This window comes from Camelus ferus, chromosome 3 (genome assembly GCF_009834535.1).
Source record: "Camelus ferus isolate YT-003-E chromosome 3, BCGSAC_Cfer_1.0, whole genome shotgun sequence".
In the NCBI taxonomy this organism is placed as follows: domain Eukaryota; kingdom Metazoa; phylum Chordata; class Mammalia; order Artiodactyla; family Camelidae; genus Camelus; species Camelus ferus.
The window spans coordinates 26,858,469-26,869,169 of record NC_045698.1 but is presented as its reverse complement, the minus strand read 5'-3'; the positions used below and the strand labels follow the sequence as shown (position 1 = coordinate 26,869,169).

The window sequence follows — 10,701 nt, the reverse complement described above, 5'->3', positions numbered from 1 at the left end:
TACCCCTGTTTCTCTTTCCCAGAGTTAAAAAAAAAGTCTAGCGAGCTTAGATGAATTGGTGTAGTCCAGCCTGCTTAGGTGGATAGAATGAGATTCTGTGAGTACTCGAGTTTGAACTGGATGGTAATTTAGGTAGTGTCAAGGTTTCTGTCAGCTCTTTGAGCATAAGATTCTGTGATTAAACAAAACGGCCAGAAACTTCAGATTTCTTGGGCATGTCACAGAAATGAATCTCCGAGCTGCAGGCTTTTCCTTTGAGAGTGGTGTCCTCAGTTACCTTAAGTTCCAGCAGGGACCGCATCAAAAGAAATGTCCCTGTCGACCACAGCTACCATAGCGATGGCCACTTTTGTTTTCCGATATGAGACCCAGACGGTGTACCAGATTAGGTACCCAAAGGAAACCCCAGGGACATTGCTGTTATTAAAATTAATTATTTAACTGACTGGTTATTTTTCAGCTACCTGATGTGTTAAGAGACCTTGAATTAACTCTATTGGCAAATGTGTAACCACTGAAAATTCTCCACAGTCAGAGAGACTGGAAACAAAAACTTACTCTCTTTCGGTTTTAGATTTTTTGGTCTTACACAGAGCATGAAAGTCTGTGGATTAAGTGCATTAGTTAGAATAATATATTTGAGGATTTAAGGAATTTGGGTTTGATTTCGAACCACTCCACTACCTTGGCTTGACCTCAACTCAATTCCTTAATCTTTTGGCTTCTTTCACTATCTGTACAAGATGCCTCTGGCAACACACAGAGTGCAGTAGCTGTAGGAACAAATTAAATAATGGGCTTAATATCACCACTGAGAATGGAGTAAATTGCTCTTTTGTGGGATCCATTAGCTCAACTGAGAATATGAGCGCAGGATTCTGGGTCTTTGATGGACTACAAGGAATAACGTAGCATCAATTTTAATGTCTTGCTTTGCCCCTAAATGACTCTAGACACCAGACAAAGAATACAGGAGAAGAAAGAGAAAAGCAGGGACAGAGGAGCAGGCTTGGTAAGTCAAAAGGAAGAGATAAAATGTGAACAGATGGAGGACCATGAGATAAGATGTGAGGTTTGAGTGCAGGCAGATGCAGAAAAGAGAAGATGGGAGAGGCAGGAAGAGAAACAAGAAGATGACCGCGTGAGAGGAAGACAAAGATTTGAAATGAAGATTCAATCAGATAGCAGTTCATAAGGACCAAGTGGGAGGGATGGAGAAGGAGGCAGAGCAGAGGGGGCAGGCAGTTTATTCCAGAAAGAGGGTTTGCTAGTGGTGTCCTCTCCTGTCTTCAGTGGCTCTCTCCGCAGTCTTGGTCCTCCCTGTCCCCAACCCTAGGCTCTATCTCTGGGATTTGGCCTCAACAGCTTGAGCCATTGAGCCTCTCAGAAGTATAAGAAATTTAACAAGATTCTTGAGGTAACAGGTCTTAGGACACAGGGAGTTAAATAGATGTTAGCCTGTTGTGGGAAGGGATCCTTACCCAGTGCTCCTCAAATCAGACAATTGAGTGAAGTCACGTAGGACAGGAGATGATAAGCAAACAACAAAAGGAATATTCATTTACTCCTCACCGTCCTCTAAGCTTTACCTACTAAGGGTAACAAGATTTCACAGCCACCTCACCACCACATGTAGCCCCCACACGGGCTCATCTGCATGCTTTGACAGAAGCGATAGTAGAAATGGTAATAATGATAATATTTATAGCTAATATTTATTGCTTACTTTGTGTCAGGCACATACACCAAAAGGGATTTGAGAGGGGTTACAATAAAAGAGATTATAGGAGGGGAGGAAAAACTGTATGTACACACTTTGGGGAAAACTATAGCACATTCAACACTTGGAGCAGAAAGAGGTTTTATAGAAATTAACTCATTTGTCCTCCCTGCTACCCTCTGTTAGGCACTTTGAATAAGTCCTTTTTATAAAGAAAGAAGCTGAGAATACCAAGATTTGATATTACGTCCTTGATTTGCCTTCAAAAATAGTAACTAGAGAGGGGAGGGTATAGCTCAGTGGTAGGTGTTTGTCTAGCATGCATGAGGTCCTGGGTTCGATCCCCAGTACTGCCATTTAAATAAATAAATAAGTGAATAAACCTAATTACTTCCCCACATAAAAAAATTTTTTTAAAAAAGTAACTATAGGCACTTACTACTTACTTTCAACAATAGTGATTTCAAAGCTATGCACCAGAAAAAATACATTAGCCCTGCCTATTGTATACTTCTTATTTAGACTTTTGAATATCCGTCATATAAGGACCCTTACGACAAATTCCTCTCCAAGCTTGAGCCAGGAAAGACTTTCTCCTAAATAAACTCTACGCTATGATTCCTTGACTCACTGGACAATGAGAGTCATAAAAACCCTCATTTCCCCTATTTCACTTGGCTATGAGGCAGCCTGGAACTAAGTTTTATGCTTGAATGGTATTGTTTGTCTCAGCCAGAAGTTTTTTGTTTTGTTTTGTTTTGTTTTACTTTTTTTTTTTTTTTTTTTTTTAATATTTGTCTTTCATTGTAAACCACCTCAAGCCTCTTTGGAAGAAGGCACAGTATAAATAAGCAAAAGACAAGCAAAATACAATCCTGTTGGGGCCATGCTGGGGATACAATAGTTTATCAAAATAGTTTATATGACACTCTTGAAATCTATCTAACTAAGAGAATATTTTAAACAGAATCCCGGGGCAGATAATATCTTTCATGGTGTTTATTGCAGTTTTCATGCCCCTCAGATAACATTCCAAACCACTTTGGGTAAAGAACATAACATCTAGAGAAAATTAGGTGATTACTCTCATATATCTTCTTGTTACAGAGATCTAATTAAAGTTTTGTATCTTGTCCAAAACTGCTCTAAAATAAACCAATATAAATCCACGTTTGTAAGTCAGGCTTAAAGTGAAGAACAGTTTCACTCACTTCAACTATTCACTGGATACAATTAATTTGTAGATTTTTATTTGGTTCCAAAATTTCTTCCAGGAACAAAGCCATATCTTGTCCCACTGACTGATAAACACTACACATGTTAAATCACACATCCCAGGAAGTCTACTTAAGGGCCAAGATGTGACTAATTTAATAACAAAACCCCGTCATCTCACATTTGCTGCTTTTGTAAGTGATTGATCTTTTCAAAGACCAAAGCCTTTCATTTCCAAAACTTCCATTACAGGTGTGATTATGATTTTTGTTTCACTTGAAGATTTTTTTTTAATATTTAAGCATGTCAAATGAATCTTATTTATAAAGAAAAAGAAAAGGAAAGAAAGGAAGGAAGGAGGGAAGGAAGGATGGAAGGAAGGAAGGAAGGAAGGAAGGAAGGAAGGAAGGAAGGAATGAAGGAAGAAAAAACCAGAATAGCAGGGAAAATAGCCAAAAGCCAGAAAGATGAGCACAAATCTTGGGCATAAAATAATTAACCAGGAAGTCAATTCCACTTATCCAGCAAGTAGTTTAAGTTCAAGGTTTTGCTGGTTCATTCCCATTCAATTTTAGCTTATTATATAACCTACCTTCTTCTAAATATGTAATCACTTCCATTTCATTCTTTATTTATTTGACATTGAATGAGAACTGCTATGTGTCAGGCTCTTCATATTATACAAGGTAAACATCAAACAAAAAAAAATTCATGTTCTGATACTTATTTTGCAACACTGTGGGGTTTTTTGCAAAAAAAAGTAAATATTATATAACATAGTATTTACAACATAAACTAGTCTATGACAAGGGAAATAAAAATGGTGTCAATCTGTGGCACTTGAAATTGGGTTGAAATTTCTTTAGGAATCCAGTGGTTATTTCACCTTTCATACTTTAGTTAAGGAAATTTTACCACTGTCAGCCCAGATAGCAGGACCATCTCAAGGGTTGCAAATCAAGTTTCTGGTCATAATCTGAATATTGCTAATGTAGTTTTAAAGCCCTTGCTTTGTTACAGAAATATAAAATCCATGATTTCTCATAAAAAGTGCTTATACCACTAGTCTTCAAAGCAGACCTCGGTATGGTGCGGGCACTGAGATGCTCCATAGAAGCTGTGGCAAGTTCCTAAGGTTCCCAACCTATGAAATGGGGGTATACAGCGGAGGCAAGTTTTCTGAGAAGCTAATTAAAGCATAAGCTTCAAGGCATCTTTCCAGACCCCCATCCAAGGCCCTGGCAGGAACCCTAGCAATACATTCACGTGGTCGTGTTTTTGCACAATTGGCAAAAGTAAGATATTTTAAACACAATCAGCTGAGACTGAGGTCTCTTTCCTCTTGGATTTTCCCTTTGTTACTTTCCCTCGTGTTGGGTGGTGCCGGAGCAGCTTGGGTGTGCTGTATTGTTTTGTTTGTCTTTTTTCTTTGGGAGGACCACCCAACTTGCATAAATTTCAGGCCTCATAAAATCTGGATCAACCCCTAGGTGTCATCAATACCTATTTTACAGGTGTGTTGTGTAGATTTAAATTAAATATAAAACAAAGTCACAGAAGTTAGAATTTTACACAATGTGCTTAAAACTACAGTTTTTTTTTTTCCACGGAAGGAATTTTTCAACCCAAGGTAGGGGTTGCATCATGATTGTCTTGGAACCTAGGCACTCTTGCCTTTGTTGAGCCCCCTCCTCCATTAAAAACATTTAAAATATGATAAATTTCCCAAACCACCAAGGACTCAAGAACCGGGGTAATACAAAAAGCAATGTTGTACATCCTAAACAGAGCTTCTGGTACACACAATAGAAGCATGTTTTGCAAACGTGGTCTTAGGGAATAGGAAGGATTCAGTCTTGACTTTCAAGAGATGCACACGGATGAAATTGGCCATTAGAACACCAGTGAGGACCTTGTCTTACTGTGAAACGCATTCATCTAGGGAGCCTACTTTTCAATCAATGCATTTGCTGGTGTTCTGTCTCCATTTTAGTTACATTATCAGCAGGGAAGTATTATTTCAGAAAATGAGCTTCGTTTTGCCAGTTTAGAAATTGCTTTGGAATTTCATCCAAAGGTCTCTAAAAAAACACGTTGGCCTTGGTGCTGGTGCATCAGATAAATCACAAATGAAACAAACAAGCTGGCTTCCTATTGAAGGTGTGTCTGCAGAGCTCTGTGACTCTGCGTGCCAGGGGCTCCATCTGGCACATTTCTGAACTTTGCAAAATTAATTGTGCCGAAGAGAACATCATCAAAAGCGTCCGGCATAGAGCGTAAACATCTTCAAACCATGATTCTGCGCCATCAAACGCTCTCCAGCTAATTTCTTTTGGTGCATTACTCTGGAATAAAATCGAGGCCAAGTGAAACTGCGGAAATGGGAACAATGCTAGGAGGAAAAATCTCACCCCATTAAGGGATCCGTTTTTTCTCCGTACAAATAAGGCAAGATTAGATGGCTCCAGGATATTCTCAGAATGCCCCCTCGGGCCTTCTCGGGCTGAGGGAGCCCTGCACAGGGCAGGAGGGAGGCCTGAGTGGCAGCGCCTCAGCCCTGGGGGCATTTTAGGTAACTCAAAATCTAAGCAGTCGCCCCCCCCTTATCCCCCATCCAACCGCAAAGGTTGGTTTTCCTCTGTATTTACAGAGGAAGCTTAAACACGGCCCCACGTTGCCCTCTCCTCTATGCAGTGTTTGCAATGAGCATCGAAAGCGTTTTAGGAGCCGCTCTCCGTCGCGCAAGGCCGCCGCGCGCTAGGCCAGCCTTCCGTGAGTATTTGCACCGGCTGGGCCGCTTCTCTCCCCGACTCTTCCATGACCTTCCGAGATTGGCCCGGCGACAGGACTCTCCGCAGAAGCACCACCCTCGGCGCTCGGGCCCTGCGCGCGCCCGCCCTTCTCCGACTCCCCGGGGCGGCCCCGCGGCGAGCGCCGGACGCGCGCGGCCGGGCTTGGGGGCAACGCAGGGACGCGCGGGCAGCTTCCGGCGGGGGCGCGCGGGGCGCGGGCGGCGGGGCGGGGCCGGGGGCGGGGCCGGGATCGCAGCGCCCCCCGCCGAGCGGCGTGCAGGCACCGCCCCCGCGCGCCGCAGTCCCGGCTGGAGCGTCTCGCCAGTGGCCGTGGCTGTTACTGTTGCCTCCGCGCGGCTCTGGCGGCGGCGGCTCCCGAGGCTCGCGGAGGGCAGCGGGCCGCCCTTCGCCCGTGGTCGCCTGGAGCAGCCCAGCGCTGGGACCGAGGAGGGGAGACGGCGGCGGCGGAGGCGGCGGGTTGTGCCCGGCCCCCCTCGTCCGCGCCTCCAGCGCCCGGGCGACTGCGGACTCCGGGCAGCCCCCGGGCGGCGGCCGAGGCGGCCGAGCTGACGGCCGGGGATGGCCACATAGCGGCGCGGGAGCGGCCCGTGAGTGGCGGGGGCGGGTGGGTGCGGCGCGGGCAGTGGGCGCTGCGGAGCCTGGAGCCCGGTCCCGTGGGCGCGTCGCCGCGAGCGCCCGGCAGCCGGCGAGGGGCGGGGGGCAGCGCTCCGGCCGGCTCGGGTCCCGGGGTCGGGGAGCGCCCCAGAGGAAGGACGGGGGGCGGGGGGTGGGGCGCGCCAGGTCGTGCCGCTGTCGGTGCCCCCTCGGGCCGCCTTCAGCTCCCAGAGGGCGCAGATTCCACGGCCGCGAACTTCTGCCCCACGTCGGGCAGTAAGTTCTCAGGCCAGTCTACCTGGGAGATAAGAAGGTGCTTTAATTTTTATTTTCATTACGAGGTGTAATCAACCGAGTGATTTCGTGACCCCGTGCCTCAACTCTTCTTTAAACTAGTTCTCTGGCCCTTCTGTATTCATGGTGTATTTGATTTACCTGTCTTTCTATGTGCTTGTATGTCAAGGTGCTATACTGATTTTAAATCTAGAGTTAAAAGACTTGGCGATCAAAGTTAGGCTTGATAAAAGATGCCACTTTTAATGTGTTGTTTAAAAGGACAAAGCTGGAATCCTGAGTTCTGACCGACAGAAAACTGCGCTTCAGATGTTGTGAATTTATGTCTGAGCTTGAATAATGTGATTCTGGTCTCCACCTTCGGCTACCAAAAATTTATGAGGTGTTTTATTTGCAGTTGGATATCTCTGTGTTCCTTTTTGTATGGGTGTGTTTAATGCAGTCAAATATTGATATAACGTATGAACTATTATTGAATGGCATTTGTATGGAAATGATTTTTTTGCCCTTTGTAATACGTTCTTTTAAGATGTAGTTTTCAACAGAAAGGTTTCAGTTTAAAGTTTGCTTTCTGATTTGTTCGTTTTCAGTTTCGGATTTGTCTTTAATTTAAAAGTTTTTTTTTGCTTGGAGTAAAATTAATGTGACTTAGTAGAATCATTTAGTCAGGGATCCAAAAATGATTCCTAAATTCAATTTAAAGCATTCCCCTCCTCTCAAAAAGAAAACTCAGAGCGTTTGTTTAGTGCAAAAGATGCTTGCCCCTTCCCTTAAATGATGACTTTGTCACAGACCTGAAATCACATTTCACTAATATCAGAGGGTTCCTTGTCTTAGCCTTGGCAGAGGAAAGGAAACCTAGGTATAGCATGTGTTTTTAAAAGCACTGTCCTCTTGCTTGTTTCTTACCTTGACTTTCTGTTTCATAGCCAAGGGGAGACTGTGTTGATTTGGAGGCTTCATTAGTTAGTTACAAGCTCGATTTGAATTTCCCTTCCAAGTATTGAATTAGGACTTATTTGCTTTGTAATAGGTAAGATCACAAGCGCGCCTCTCTAATGAGTGGAGACTTGGATTCTTTTGTGGGAAATAAGGATCTGGAACTGCCCTGTTGCTGTCGAAGGGGATGAACTTTTGTGACTTTTGAAAGCTTTTGCTTCTTGATGGTCATCCTTGAATAAATAAACATCCTTTAATGTTGACAATAGTATAAGTTCTAATGTTAAATTTTATCATGTTAATTTGTGGGACAGGCAGTGCATACTGTGCACACTATAGAAGATTCAGTAGATATAAAAAAAACTGTAGACTGGGAGCATACCTCTCCCTGCTCGTTCTTGCGCCACCCCCCCCCCCCCCAGTGCCTCACAGCACCCTGTTCTCCCAGGACCCAGGGTTACTAGCTCCTTATGTCTATCTTTCCTGATAAAGCCTATGCTAGGATAAACATTTTGTATGTGTTCTTTTTATTTGTCTTTCCACAAACGAGGACACATTGTATACTCTGTTCTGCACTAGCTCCCCGCCCTCCCCCCCCCTCCCCGCAGAGTCCTAAATCTTGGCAGTCTCTGTATCAGTACCTAAAAGCTGTCTCATTCTCTAACGGCTGCTGAGAACTCCATTAAGGACGAACCATAATTTATTTAACTTCTCCTTTCTTGAGGCATGTGTAGGTTCTTTCTAATATTTTGCTATAAAACATTCGTTTTTGAGGTTTCTAAGTAGATTTCAATTATTCCCAAAGGTCCAAAGGCAGTAGTAACTTACTTCTTTGCTTTATGTTCCAGGAAATAAGTGCCCCTTCTCACCAACATACACCATTTCCTTTGTATAATTTCAAAGCAGTCCATAAGGATCTTTGGTGTCTTCGTGGTGAAGCATGAGACCTCAAGGCCAGTTACTAAGGTCATAGTCCTTGATTCACAAATTAGTTCTTTGTTTCAACAAAAAAGTAAAAGAACAGATAAAAAATTTTAAGAATAATCTATAAGAAAAATTAAGAGTTTAAATATTCTGTATGTGAGAAACATCTTGTACCTTTGATTAAGTTGAAGATAAAGGCAGTTAGTGTTTCATAAAAACGTATTTGCCATTAGGCACTGATATCCCTGCCTTCTGTAGCTCATCACTGGTGTCTCATATTTTAATGTTGCTGTAATATAGTTATAAATTGTATAGTTTATGAGAAGGTTATTACTCTTAAGGGGAATATGGTTTTAGAAAATACTTGGCCCTTTTTTTAAATTAAAAATTGAGGTCTCGTAGAGTTCTTTTAAAACAGAGTAAATTATAGAAGTAAGACTAATGCTAGCTAGCAATTGAGGGAAATGCATTATAAAACTTGAGAATTAGCCAGTGTTGAGCTTTATATTTCCATTATGCTTATTTTTGAGAGTGTTTTTAAGACTAGTTTAAGAAGCTATAATGATCTTTTCTTTTTTAAACTGACCAGTCAAACCTTTTAGCATTCAAGGTCTTTTCTTTTTCCTTCATTATTGAGTACTTGTCATTGTGGTATAATACTGCTAATATTGCCTATATTTGCTTTTCGTAAATAAATACTTACTGATCATCTGTTACATTCCAGGCAACTTTCTGTGGACTGAGAATATAGCAGTACACCAAACAGACAGCCTCAGCTTTAATGAGTCCACATCTTAGTGAGGGAGGTGGACAAAAGCAGAGAGACAGGAGAGGAGATACTGTCAGAGAGTGATAGGTGCTGGGGGAATAATAAAATAGGGTTGCTCTGGTAAAGAGGGGCAGGGTTGGGGCTGCTGTTTTAGACTGGCCCTAGCAGCCTCTTTGAGGTGGAGAGATTTGAGTTGAGTGTGTTTTTGGAGAGCTAGAGGAATGGTGGCTCAGGCAACAGGGGCAGCAAGTGCAAAGGCCCTGTGGTGAGACTGAGTCTTACACGTCAGAGGAACAGAGGGCTTGCCTGTGTGGTTGGAGTTCATGATGATGGGGAAATGGAAAAAGTGGCTGGCAGGAGAGAGCAGGTGCTGGGATTGGTGCCCTGGGTATTTGTATACATCCAGGAGTCTTTCCAGAAGTGAAAAAGAGACCCTGGATAGTGGAGTTCCACCTGCTGGAAGCTCCAGGAGGGCAGGCTCCAATCTGCTTGTCAATGAAGATTGCTCCCCCAGCTCCAGGAACAGTCTTGGTCAGAATGCGCTGTGAATATTTTATTGCATTAGTGAATAATTAGAGAGTTTCAGAAATAATCTTGCCTGATTTTGGTCAAAATACCTAGATTCGGGAGCCTTTTATTTGAGTGTTCCTCTTGGCTCTGGCCCTGATGTTACCAAATCTGTTCTACTATTAACAGATCCTCTCAAATTTATTGCTCTAAATCAGTTGCACTTGATTTTCATTCCCTGAAATTAAAGTACTAAGCCTTAAAAACATGCCTAATTCTACAGAACATCATAGTGACGTCTGAGTAATTTAGTCAGAAGTTTCATCTTGATTTCAGTGAATTAGCCACTTGCTTAAGTGTAAAAGTTTTAGAGGTGCCTTCTTTTGTACAGTGAATGTTTAAATTTGCAAGGGGGGGGTGCAGATGGCAAGACATAAAAGATACGGGCTTTGTGCAGGTACTTTTATTCTCACAGGAGGAATGTGTGCCTGATCTATTTTAGGGAATATCAGGAAATGTGGTATTTCCTCTCCCCAGCTTCTAATCTGTTGGTCATTCTAAATATATGTTCCTTTATATTAATTGAAAGCTTGGGAAATGCGTTTTGTGCCCAGCACTTGTTATAGATGCTTAATTTGAATCGGTTGTCTTTTTTTCTTAGCTGTGCCTTTTGAGCCCCTGTTCAACATCAGGAGTTTTGTGACCTTGCAGAATGAGAGTTTTTGATTTTTTAATTTCCTGTTCTAATTGGTCAATACCTGAACCCAATAAGTTGTTCCCACAAAAGGTAATTTTATCTTCCAACATTCTCTCATAAGCACTGTGCACACACTGTGTAAAGGATGGATTCTGTCAGTCCTAAATCTTAAGTCAGGTCATTGCCTTACGTCTTTTGCCACTGTCCTTGCAGTGAAAGCTCTTCAGAC

General features: G+C 42.9%; 1 protein-coding gene across 2 annotated transcripts in view; it reads left to right on the top strand.

Annotated features, from left to right (window-relative positions):
• Positions 1-5,635: 5,635 nt before the first annotated feature.
• LIFR (LIF receptor subunit alpha) overlaps positions 5,636-10,701 on the top strand; it is a 70,591-nt gene continuing 65,525 nt past the window's right edge. Inside the window, exon 1 of one of the 2 annotated variants that reach the window (XM_032471215.1) lies at positions 5,636-5,707. The gene's annotated coding sequence lies outside the window, so the exon portion shown is untranslated. Of the gene's footprint in view, positions 5,708-6,006; positions 6,336-10,701 lie in introns of those variants that run through there. The other variant, XM_032471209.1, reaches the window with a different exon arrangement.